Below are 12,257 nucleotides of genomic sequence, written 5' to 3' on the forward strand. Positions count from 1 at the left end.
TGCAGTTTTCTGATTATATCCCACTTTGTCTTGGTCTTGCTTGGTTTATTTATTTCAAATGATTAATATTTAAAATTCTACAGTTTAATATTGCAGCTGCATTAAAGCATCAGAATGGAGGAGTATTGTGATAAAGGAATGACAGCTCACCGCCCATCACACGCAGACACATGTGCGCAAACACGCATACATATACATAGGAGAAGAAGTCTGCAGGACTGACCGGCCCACTGGGTGAGATGTGTTCAGGGTTCCAGTAGCAAGCTGCCCACTCACACCCCACATGTGCTTGGGGTGCATTTACATGTGTGTGTGTGTGTGTATGTGTGTGTGTGTGTGCTTGAGGTAGGGAAGGCAGCAGTAAGAGAGAGAGGAAATGGTTCATTTCTCCGAGCACTCAGGAGTAGAAGTGGAGCAGCATATGTTGGGATTTGAATAGGCAATCGATGAATAACCCAAAGCACTTTCTCTCTCCTCTACTCCCTCCCTCTGTCTCTGTTTTTGGGCCGGCTGGCACAACAGCAGTGCTGTGCTGGGAGAGCCGGCCCTCCCTAAAGTACCAGCTGTAGTCAAAAATATTTACAGTGCCAGGAGGTATTTAGAGAAATATTCAAAAAATTCAATACTAAGCTGACCTCTCACTGGGCATTTGTTACCTCTCTCTCTCTCTCTCTCTCTCTCTCTCTCTCTCTCTCTTACTCTTTCTCTCTCTCTCTCTCTCTCTCTCTCTCTCTCTCTGTCTTTGGTTCATCTTCCCACCTCTATCTATCTGAGACAGAGGTAGAACAGGGCATTGTTTTAGACATAGGAATAAATCCATGGTTAAATTAGGTTTTCAATTAAAACTTCACTTCAAACTTTTACTTTAAATGGAAACCCATACATTCACCTCCTGCCCTACATCAGTCAAACTGACAATATGTATTTTGGATCTTATTTCACTGTTTGTTTCTGTTACTTACAGACTTCATTGATTCACCATACCTCCACAGACCTGGATGTGATTTTATTTATTCTTTCTTAATTTATTCTTCCTCAGCCGTCTCTTCTAAGCCCAGGTTGCTACTAAACATTTACTGTGTTGTATTGATTTGCATCAAATATTAAAACATGTTTGATCAAGCCTTGTTTTTATTAATATGGAGACAATAAGGCACTATAAAGAGTCTATATTTATTTTCCAATATATTTATATGATATATATATTATGGTTTGTCTTTATCATAGTTATTACAGATTAAATAGATTTTGACATTTTTATTATTGACATGAACTGGCCCTAGTTTATTATGAACTTTATACATCTAAACATTTGCAGCCTGGTTTCTAACTTTAAAATTCTTTTAAGTAATATTTTAGTTCTTATTATGGCACACCATCAATTGATTTGGTTGGCTTATAACGTAAAAATAAGCACGGTAGACATCCACGCTACTTTACCACTAGAGGGCAGGGTATATCCAGACAGAAAAAAAGAGTTGAGGCCCTTACTGCCCTGGTCTTAGGACACATGCAATAAATTTCATGGCAATATACCCATACAGAAACATATGAGATAATCTGCATTAACAAGCAATGTGTTATATGAAATAATTGCAAAAAATATTTAAGGAAGAAATGAATAGACCTTCAAAAAATGTTAGTAAATGGTAGATCAGAGCTTGGTCACTAACTATGTGTCCTGATGACCTGGTGTGTGTGTATGTGTATGCACCTAACCTGCCTTAAGGTTTGACAGGGGTTTTCTCTCACAGATTGCCAGAAAGGAACAGATGTCAGGAGGATCAGAGATCCATTCAGAATTTCACACACTTAAACCACTTGTGCATACTCACCAGAGTGTGACATCTTCCTTACCACCTTTAACAGCTTTGTTTTGTTAAAATAATGTCTGATATAAATGCTCTGCTTGGATTCAATTACTGAGCTAACAATCTGACAGAAAAAAACAAAACAGACCCCCCCCCCTCCCCCAGCCACAATATCAGCACATTGGCCAAAAAGGGTGAGCAGCATGTTTTTTGTTTTTAACTAATGAGGAAAGACCTAAATATTTTGAGAGGTTAAATTACATTTCAAAGCGTCATTAAACGGCGTGTTTCATGCGTGGATATGTTGGCAGGCTGGAGTCACCTCCATGCCAACGACATACTCGTTCGCTTTCTTTCATGGGGGGCTCTTCTTCACACCCACTCTCTTCCTCCAGAACCACACGCATGCTGCTTCCTTTAGCCTGGTTTATACTTTCGCGAGTGACTGTAGCGCGCGGCTCCGCCCACCTCGCGCGACCTCCTAAGCCGTGGGGTATCTGCCCCCAGAGTTAGGCCTGTCTGGACACGATACGAAACGTTTCCACTGACAAACAAAAGCGATATTCTCTTGTTAACATCGATTAATTTGGCATCGGAGTCATAAACTCAAGCAGGAAGGAGGAGTCGCCTATTTCCAGCGTTTTAAATCATTACAGTCTTAAGAGTTCTTTGAATACTGATCTCATGGACCTCTCCTATTCTTCTCCACATGCTGCTCGGAGGAACTTCAGTCTGTGGGATATTAGGATTTATCTTGGTTATTGCCATGATTCTACCGTTTACTTCTATGTCTCCAAAACATGACAAGTGGCAGAACAACAAGGCTAATGTATTCGGTGGCAGACGAGAAGGGGAAGGATTGTGAAGTGTGCAGTGAAGGGAAACCTGAAAGGTTCTAGGCAGGATGTGACACTGTGTCGTTCAGCGTGGCGCAGATAAAAGCCCCGTCCTCGCCGCACCCCCCTGCCGGTCGCCACTCCCCCCCGCCGGTCGCCGCCACCCCCCCCATCGGTCGCCGCTCCCCTACGCCCACATCAGTCCCCACCCAGGCAGCCTAGCGCCAGCCCCCAAAACACCCCCCATTAATCCCTTTGGTATCTGCATGTTTATACAGGGCTGAAACAAGGCTGACATCTTATCCACACATGCAGACAGCATCTACTGCACAAACGCTTATTACTGTACACAACACTCATAAAGGCTTATTGTCTTTATCTCTTTAAGATATCTCTCTCTCTCTCTCTCTCTCTCTCTCTTTCTGGCTGCCAGTGGAATGTCCTTCACTCTGCTGATTTATGGTCCAAGACTTTGACTTGTTAGATCTATCTGCAATAACACAATATGGCCCATCCTGAATGTCAGCTCTAACACAAGGTTTGGCTGAGGCCTAATTGTTCTTGTCTGCTGTTTTTCCTACGCTGTTAAGAGTTCACTCTGTGATGTGTGGGTTTTTTTTTAAGTACCAATAGAATTGGAGGGAAGAAAAAAGCTTTTTCTGAGAGCGTTTAGCAAGCATTTGCCACTGTATTTGTTTACATTGCTCTTCCCTTTCGTGTGTGGGTTGAATGAAGGCTAACACCAATCATACCTTTGCTCCTCTGGCTTGTATAGCTAACTCCCTCACTTTGCCCCTTCTTACAGGACGAGTTAATTGAATCCGAGTTCAATTCGTCTGTCCAGATGCTCCTTGGCGCACGAGTACAAAAGTGCCGGAGCAGGTGTAGCCGTGCTAACATTCCTTTCCATTAAAAAAAAAAAAAAAAAGAAGAAGAAGAAGAAGCATCTCTGGGCTCAGGCTGACTCGACAGTGGCTGCACGGTTCTGGCTTTTGTAAACATTCTCCATTTTCCACCTCTGGATATTATGCTGATCGCCGCGGCATTGAAAAGATTTCTTTGTGACCTTGGCACATATCAGTCTATTGATACATCTGAGAGAGGCCAGACTACTGTGCATGCTTGTTCTTCTGGCCAGAGAGAGAGAGAGAGAGAGAGAGAGAGAGAGAGAGAGAGAGAGAGAGAGAGAGAGCCTTGGGTTTCTTCTCTGATGTGGACACAGGCAGAATGGCCATGACCCTGGTGACCTGCAGCTTTTAGTCAGCAGGGTTAGTAAGCCCCCTCCCCTCCTGTTGCTAGATACAGGAACACAAAGCATGTTTGGCCTGACTGCTGTGGTGCGTTCAGCTACAGATGCATTGCATTCATGGCTTTTCTCACAGGGCTAATGGCTAGTCTGTGTACTGCCTCTGAAATGAGCTTTGTAATTACTGCCCTTAGACACTACAGAGGACACAACGGAGTCACTTTATGGAGCCGCACTGCGTTTTTCTGTCAATAAGGTTTGATGTGGGTTTCAGAAAGGTGTGAAAGACCTGTTGTCACTTTCATTACCTGAGCACTTGCAATGTAATTCATTTCTGAAAAGAACCCTCTTAGCTTTATACACAAGATTCTACATTTCATTCAGCGCCTTATGTGATTTGGCCAATTGAAACATAAAGTGAATTTGAAAAGGATAAAAGCACGCAGTATTTCTGACTGTGTAAACAAGCAACACGTTAAAACCCCTTATGGGAAGATCAAACACTGAGGAAGTGCTACTGTACATCTACGTTTTTTTGTGTGAGTAGAAAGTGCACTTTAATGGGTTTTTTGTTGTTGTTTCAAAGGTGCAATAAATAATAGTTTTGTGTTTTGGTTCCAAATTGCGTGGTATCAATGGTCTGGTGACATGACTAACCACGCTCATGATGCGAGAATACTTGTGTGTCGACCTAACAATTACGCCTTAGAAATAAACGCTCTCCAAATCTCCCAGTCCTCCCTGATGTCTGTCATTAATTTTGTCCCCTTGTTATTCGGCTTACAAGTCAGTAAAGACTTCTATCAGCTTGGGGACTGTCTGTTATGAGGGATGTGATTAGCACACCTTAAATGTGTTTAATGTCCCACTAGCTTCCACACACTGTACATGCGTTTCACATACAGTGCACACGTTCCCCTACATTTCATACTGTATATGCTGCACGTCCCTTTTACACGACTTGAAAGAAAAAAAACTGAAAGCAAACAGACCAGTTGAATTTTAACCCCAATCTCAACATTGTCAGCAAGCAAGACTTTTCTGATATACTGTAATGCATAAATCATTTAGGCAGGTTTGTTCATTAGGTCTCATGGTCATTTTTTTGTTGTGGACGGGTTCCAGGTAGCAGATGCTAGGCCAAACGTACACACACAGTCAGCGTGGTACGTGATGCACGACCCTGCAGGAGAAGGGTCATATAACCGGCACATTTAATATGTGACGCCAGCAAGAGATTTTGTTCAATCGTCAAATATTGAGTTGGACGTGAACAAAATATCCCTTCATCAATATCAGAGTCCGCCCTCTCTTCCTCCACGTGATAACCTTCCACCCTGCGAGCACTTATTCACTACAGCAGTGATCTGTCGACGACGTGCGGCAGAAATAGAGCACTGTAGTGTGAAGTAAACATGGATGTGTGTGTGTGTGACCATATGAATACCTTTACTACGGATAAATTGTGATTCTTGAAATCTCCGCCCTCATACCAGGTGCTAGTTTATCAGGTCATTGTTGCTGTTGTTCCCTCTCAGGATGATGAACAGTGTGACTAAACCCCTTTAGTGTCTCTCTGTGGTGCCTCGGTCTCCAACACCTGTTAGTTAAGTCTGTCTGGACCCTTTATTATTACATAATTATTTTTCTCCTGCGCTCAGTTCTTCCCACAGATTTAAAACTTAGTCCCGGACTCTCCGCTAGTGGGATTAGTCTTAATGAACATAATCTTGATGCAGATACATTTCAGTTTAGATTAATTCCATCGATTCTGACAACACTATGTCTGTACAAACAACTAGACTTCGATTTCTCACTTAATGCTCTAGTAGCCCCTCTGCTTGGAGCTCTCTCCATCAGCTGAAGAGTTCTTCATTTTGATTTTGGGAAAAGTGGATTGATTCACTTCTCTGGTGCTCCTGCCATCCTTTTACCATTCTCACACATCCTCAAAGAAAAACCCACAATATTCATTATGAGGATGGCAGACAAACGCCGACTTGCTTATTTGGATTTTAAAAAGCTTATTTTTACGCATGATTATGATGATTCCCAATTAGTGCTAAGGCAACTCAACTCTGGCTCATTGGAGCTTGTCTAAGATGACTCATATTGACTGATCTTTGATCCCTCAGATTAAAGGGGAGAGCGGCGTTAGCAGGAGCACAAGGCCCCTTCAGGGTCAGAAGGCTTACTGCTGGGGAGAAATGAGAGGAGTAGAGAGGGGAGGAGAGGAGAAGAGTGGGGAGGAGAGGAGAAGAGAGGGGAGGAGAGGAGCAGAGAGGGGAGGAGAGGAGAAGAGAGGGGAGGAGAGGAGTAGAGAGGGGAGGGTAGGTTTAGGAGCACACATAGCATGAGAACGAGGAGGTGTGAAAGGGTAGCAGAGCAGAAAAGAGGAGAGAAAAAGAGAGAAGAGAGGAGGAGAGAAGAGGATGAGAGTGTCAGGTTATTCTAGTAGGATTAGTCTACGGTCACTCTAGTAGGACTAGTGTACAGTCACTCTAGTACACATATGTCAAAGTCAAGGCCCGCAAATTGATTATCTATGGCCCCCTGGATGATATTTAATTACTATTAGGACCGGCCCGCAGGCCACAGTCGCCCGCTGGTGTTTTGCACGCACAAACACTACATTCCCCACAATGCAACGGTAGCCCGCGAAGTCACTGCAGCGCACACAAGCGGCGAGGGTCTGCGCGGCGAAAATGACGTAATCGCAGTGGCGTCGCCCGTGCGCGAGGACGTCGCACGCTGTCGATTTGCAAGGTCGTGCACCTCTCGAATTTTGTAACTGCGCGCACCAGTTAAACTTAATTAAGTTTCGACATATAGTCGAAATGATTCGAAATAATTTTTTATCACATTATTTAATGGTTGTTTATTTTCAAAACGCCCAATCTTAACGTCTTCACGTTCTCTCATGTTTCATCCTGGAATTACAAGAGGCTCGTATTTGTTAACGTAATACAGGAGAACTGTTCAGTCAGACAGATATTTGTTGTGAAACGAAGTCGTTACAATTTCAAGCATTTTCAAGCACTTTAGCCTAAATTCCAGCACTTTTCAAACCTTTATTACTTTATTCATTTAATGTACAGGACATGTTTTCTTTGAAGGAAGTTTGTTTTTATCTGTTTGCTTGTTGAAAAATGTTTTCACTTAAAATTACTGACAGATCAAGAAAATATTGCTTTATTCATTTAAGCATTAAATAATATACACTTTGTTAGGTCTTGGTTCAATAGGCTATGTGCAATTATTTCAATATGTTTTAATAAACATTGAACCAGTCCGGCCCTCGGCTTGTAGCAAATTTGGTTTTTTGGCCCTCGGTGTATTTGACTTTGACATCCCTGCTCTAGTACAACTAGTGTACGGTCACTCTAGCAGGACTAGTGTACAGACACTCTAGCAGGACTAGTGTATGGTCACACTAGTAGGACTAGTGTACGGTCACTCTAGCATGACTAGAGTACAATCACTGTAGTAGTACTAGTCAGTGTTGTATAAAGTATTCGAGACCCATACTTGAGTAAAAGTACAAGTACTCTATCAAAACATTGACTTGAGTAAAAGTTGAAGTGTTCTTTAAAAACTTTACTTAAGTAGAAGTACAGAAGTATTCAGCATTTTTTGTACTTAAGTATTGCAAGTAGTTTAGTCTAAAATGTATTACTCAAGTACTGAAAGTAAAAAGTACAAGTATTGTGTTTTGAATTAATTAAAGAAAGCCATCAAAGTTTGATTATTAATAGTTTTTATATATCACTTACAAATCAAAGATGTCAAAGATCACAAGTACAAGTGTTCTGTATGTACTTAAAAAACTGGGGTTAACACTTCGTACACAAAAAACAGATAACCTATGTCTTGCTATGTCGTAGGTTTGACGCAGAAGTACAAATTCGCCTTAATTTAGCTGAGAAAACGAGGTGTATTTTGGACGTAAAATCCGTCTGTCGGATTCTAAGGGTGAGCCTATTTATTATTATTTGGAATAATTTCGAATATATGTGCATTTGTATAAATATGTAAATTAAGCTGAAGGTGCTGGAAAATACAGAAAATGGACCTTCAATGTGCCGTACAAGTGCATGAATTCTACCTTGTAACTTCGCACGCACAAAAATCGAGTGGTGCACGACATCACGACGCGACCGCGCGTGTGGTCACGCTCATGGGCGGAGCTGCCGCGATTGCGTCATTTTTGCCGCGCGGACCCTTGCGGCAGTCACGACGTGTCAAGTGAACCTAGATTACGAAGCTCAAGTGTTCAGTGAAGGAAGCAGCAGAGTAAACGAGACGCGACCGGAGAATGCGCAGTTTTCTCATAAGACAGCCTGATCGCTTGACCCGGTGACAGCGCCAGCTAACATTATAATTGTAACGAGTAACTATATAGCACGTAAAAAATGTATCGGAGTAAAAGTATTAAACTGATGGAAAATATGTAGTGAAGTAAAAGTGGAAGTAGGAGAAAAAAATAATACTCCAGTAAAGTACAGATACAGCATTTTAGTACTTAAGTACAGTAGCGAAGTAGTTCTACTTCGTTACTATACAACTCTGGTACTAGTGTATGGTCACACTAGTAGGACAAGTGTACGGTCACTCTAGTAGGACTAGTGTACGGTCACTCTAGCAGGACTAGTATATGGACACTCTAGTAGGACTAGTGTATGGTCACCCTAGCAGGACTAGTGTACGGTCACTCTAGTAGAACTAGTGTACAGGCACTCTAGTAGGACTAGTGTATGGTCACTAGCAGGACTAGTGTATGGTCACTCTAGTAGGACTAGTGTACGGTCACTCTAGCAGCACTAGTGTACTGTCACTAGCAGGACTAGTGTTTGGTCACTAGCAGTACTAGTATATGGTCACTCTAGTAGGACTAGTGTACGGTCACTCTAGCAGGACTAGTATATGGTCACTCTAGCAAGACTAGTGTACGGTCACTAGCAGGACTAGTGTTTGGTCACTAGCAGTACTAGTATATGGTCACTCTAGTAGGACTAGTGTACGGTCACTCTAGCAGGACTAGTATATGGTCACTCTAGCAGGACTAGTGTACGGTCACTCTAGCAGGACTAGTGTATGGTCACTCTAGTAGAACTAGTGTACAGTCACTAGCAGGACTAGTGTATGGTCACTCTAGTAGAACTAGTGTACAGTCACTAGCAGGACTAGTGTACAGTCACTAGCAGGACTAGTATATGGTCACTCTAGCAGGATGTGGCATGGTATATATGGAATGACTATGTTCTCTTCACACAGCTGTCTCAAGGACACATCTGTGGGAATAATGGGAATTGGAACTGTATGTGTGTTTGTGTGTGTGTGTGTGTGTGTGTGTGTGTGTGTGTGTGTGTGTGTGTGTGTGTGTGTGTGTGTGAGAGAGAGAGAGAGAGAATGAGTGGTTTATCGACATAAATTTAACAAATGTTCCACAGCTGCTATCAAGGCAGACATAAGGAGATTTTTCTAACCAGTTTCCTTGTATCGAATAGTTACTACAAATGAGTTGTCTCATTTACACTGAATAACATTTACATTTTCATTGTCAAACTCTTCCCTTGAGGTGGATTTTAAATAAATGCAATATTCTGTTTTGTATGCATTGCCAGGAACAGTCAAGGATAGTACCAGTAATAGTATTAGTAGTAGTAGTAATGGTAGAAGTAGTAGTAAAAGTAGTCAAAGTAGTAATAGTAGTAGTAGCAGTAATAGTAGTAGTAGTAGGAATAGTATTAGTAGCAGTAATAGTAGTAAAAGTAGTAGTAGTAGTAGTAGTAGTAGTAGTAGTAGCAGCAGCAGTAATAGTAGTAGTAATAGTAGTAGTAGCAGTAAAAGTAGTTGTAGTAGTAGTAGCAGTAATAGTAGTAGTAGTAGTAGTAGTAGTTGTTGTTGTTGTAGTCGTAGCTGTAGTAGTACCAGTAATAGTAGTAGTAGTAGTTGTAGTAGTAGCAGTAATAGTAGCAGTTGTTGTAGTATTAGTAGCAGCAGTAGTAGTAGCAGCAGTAATAGTAGTAGTAGTAGTAGTAGTAGTAGTAATAGTAGTAGTAGTAGGAGTAGTAGTGGTAGTAGTAGTAGTATTAGTAGTACTACTAGTAGTAGTAGCAGTAGTAGTAGTAGTGGTAGTGGTGGTAGTAGTAGTAGTATTAGCAGTAATAGTAGTAGTAGTAGTATTAACAGTAATAGTAGTAGTAGCAGCAGTAATAGTAGTAGTAGTAGTAGTAGTATTAGCAGTAATAGTAGTAGCAGTAATAGTAGTAGTAGTAGTAGTAGTAGCAGTAATAGTAGTAGGAGTTGTTGTTGTAGTCATAGCTGTAGTAGTACCAGTAATAGTAGTAGTAGTAGTTGTAGTAGTAGCAGTAATAGCAGCAGTAGTAGCAGCAGTAGTAGTAGCAGCAGTAATAGTTGTAATAGTAATAGTAGTTGTAGTAGTAGTAGCAGTAGTAGTAGTAGTAGTAGCAGTAGTAGTAGTAGTAATAGTAGCAGTAATACAGGGGTGGCCAACCCGCGGCTCGCTCTCTCGGCTCTTTGCCTGGTTTCATGCAGCTCCCCAGCCGGTCCGCGGGCTCACCTGCACAAACGGGGCGACACACTGCTACATTTTCGTGGTGCGCGGTTAGTTTACAAGCCTAGCGAGCCGCTAATACTTTTAAAACTGGCGCAGTGGAAAACATGCATTTGACTGTCTTCACAGCTAATAATTCAACCCCCCCCCCCCCCCCCCCCCCGCTCAACAGATTACACTCGCCCATGTACGATGTGGCTCTTTGCCGTAACACAGTAAGAAAAGTGGCTCTTGGTCTATGACGGGTTGGCCACCCCTGCAGTAATAGTAGTAGTAGTAGTAGTAGGAGTAGTAGTGGTAGTAGTAGTAGTATTAGTAGTACTACTAGTAATAGTAGCAGTAGTAGTAGTGGTAGTGGTGGTAATAGTAGTAGTATTAGTAGCAGTTTTGGGAATAAGGTAACGGCGTCATTTTGTCAGTAACGGGATAATGTAATTAATTACTTTTCCTGTCCTTACAACGCCGTTGACGTTACTGGTCATTAATAAAAGTGGTGCATTACTATGTATTGATATACTAACAGTAATCCGAGCGGACCGCTGCCCAGGCTAGTGAGGAGTAACAGATCTTGATAGGTCACAGTTCTCGGTGTAACACCTGTTTAACTTAACAAGTCAGTAAGCAATTGGCTAAGGCAGCGTTATGGTAGCCAATCAGAGCCAGTGTTTTTACATGCGTGCCGATGCACGCCAGTGACACACAAACGGAGAAGAGGATGAAATGGCGAGTCAGGAGCAAGCCGAAGAACAATTTGCATTTTCAAGGCAGCGATATAAACATTATTAAAGAAAATACTTCAAGTTCCTGAATGTCTACCAGACTGGGTATTTGATTTATTTAATTAAGAATAGAGGTTTACTTATGTTTACTTATGTTGTGAACAAACCAGTTGTCTCAGGTTGAGAATTTAATTTAATTTGATAGATGTAAATGCACTTTATATAGTGTAACTGTTTACTTTTGCTTTTTTTTCTAAAGATTTGGGATTTTAAAGGATTTTATCCTGCACTGGTCTGTTGATGTACGATGAATATCAAAAGTTAAACATCTTTATGATCTAATAATTTCAACTGACTGTGAAAACTGCTTTTTCAAAAAATCCTTATTCGTTGGCATATAACTTTTTTTTTTACTGTAATGCAAATAGTTACTTTCCCTGGTAACGAGTTACTTTTATTATAGAGTAATTCAGTTACTAACTCAGTTACTTTTTTGAACAAGTAGTGAGTAACTATAACTAATTACTTTTTTAAAGTAATGTTCCCAACACTGATTAGTAGTAGTTGTAGTAGTACCAGTAATAGTAGTAGTAATAGTAGTAGTTGTAGCAGTAGTTGTAGTAGTAGTAGGAGTATATAGTAGAATATATAGTAGTAATATAGTAATATAACCCAAATCAATTTTAGAAACTGTAAACTGACATTTCTTTGTTGTTCAAGTGGCTATCACACCTCTTTTTGTTTCTGAGCATCTTCCATTCATCCACAACAGCCCAATGACATGCATGTAATGAAGTGCCTGGCGCTAGTGTGCCTCTTGACGCCTTTGATCTCCTAAGTTTAGACACTTTGGGGTGAATGTCCTGTTTTCCTGAACACTGGAGTGAGATGTTATTTGGAGCTTAACACAATAGAGCAGCCCTTGGTTATGTGAAGCACTACTTGAGACAAGGATAGGGTTGTAGAGCTATCAGCAGAAAACCATTTACCTCCAGAGAGCATGGAGACTCTTCAGGGCCATCACCATCGCTCTAAACGCCATAGAGAATCAATTCAGAGTTATGCAGA

The sequence above is a fragment of the Brachyhypopomus gauderio genome, chromosome 4 (genome assembly GCF_052324685.1).
Source record: "Brachyhypopomus gauderio isolate BG-103 chromosome 4, BGAUD_0.2, whole genome shotgun sequence".
Lineage (NCBI taxonomy): Eukaryota > Metazoa > Chordata > Actinopteri > Gymnotiformes > Hypopomidae > Brachyhypopomus > Brachyhypopomus gauderio.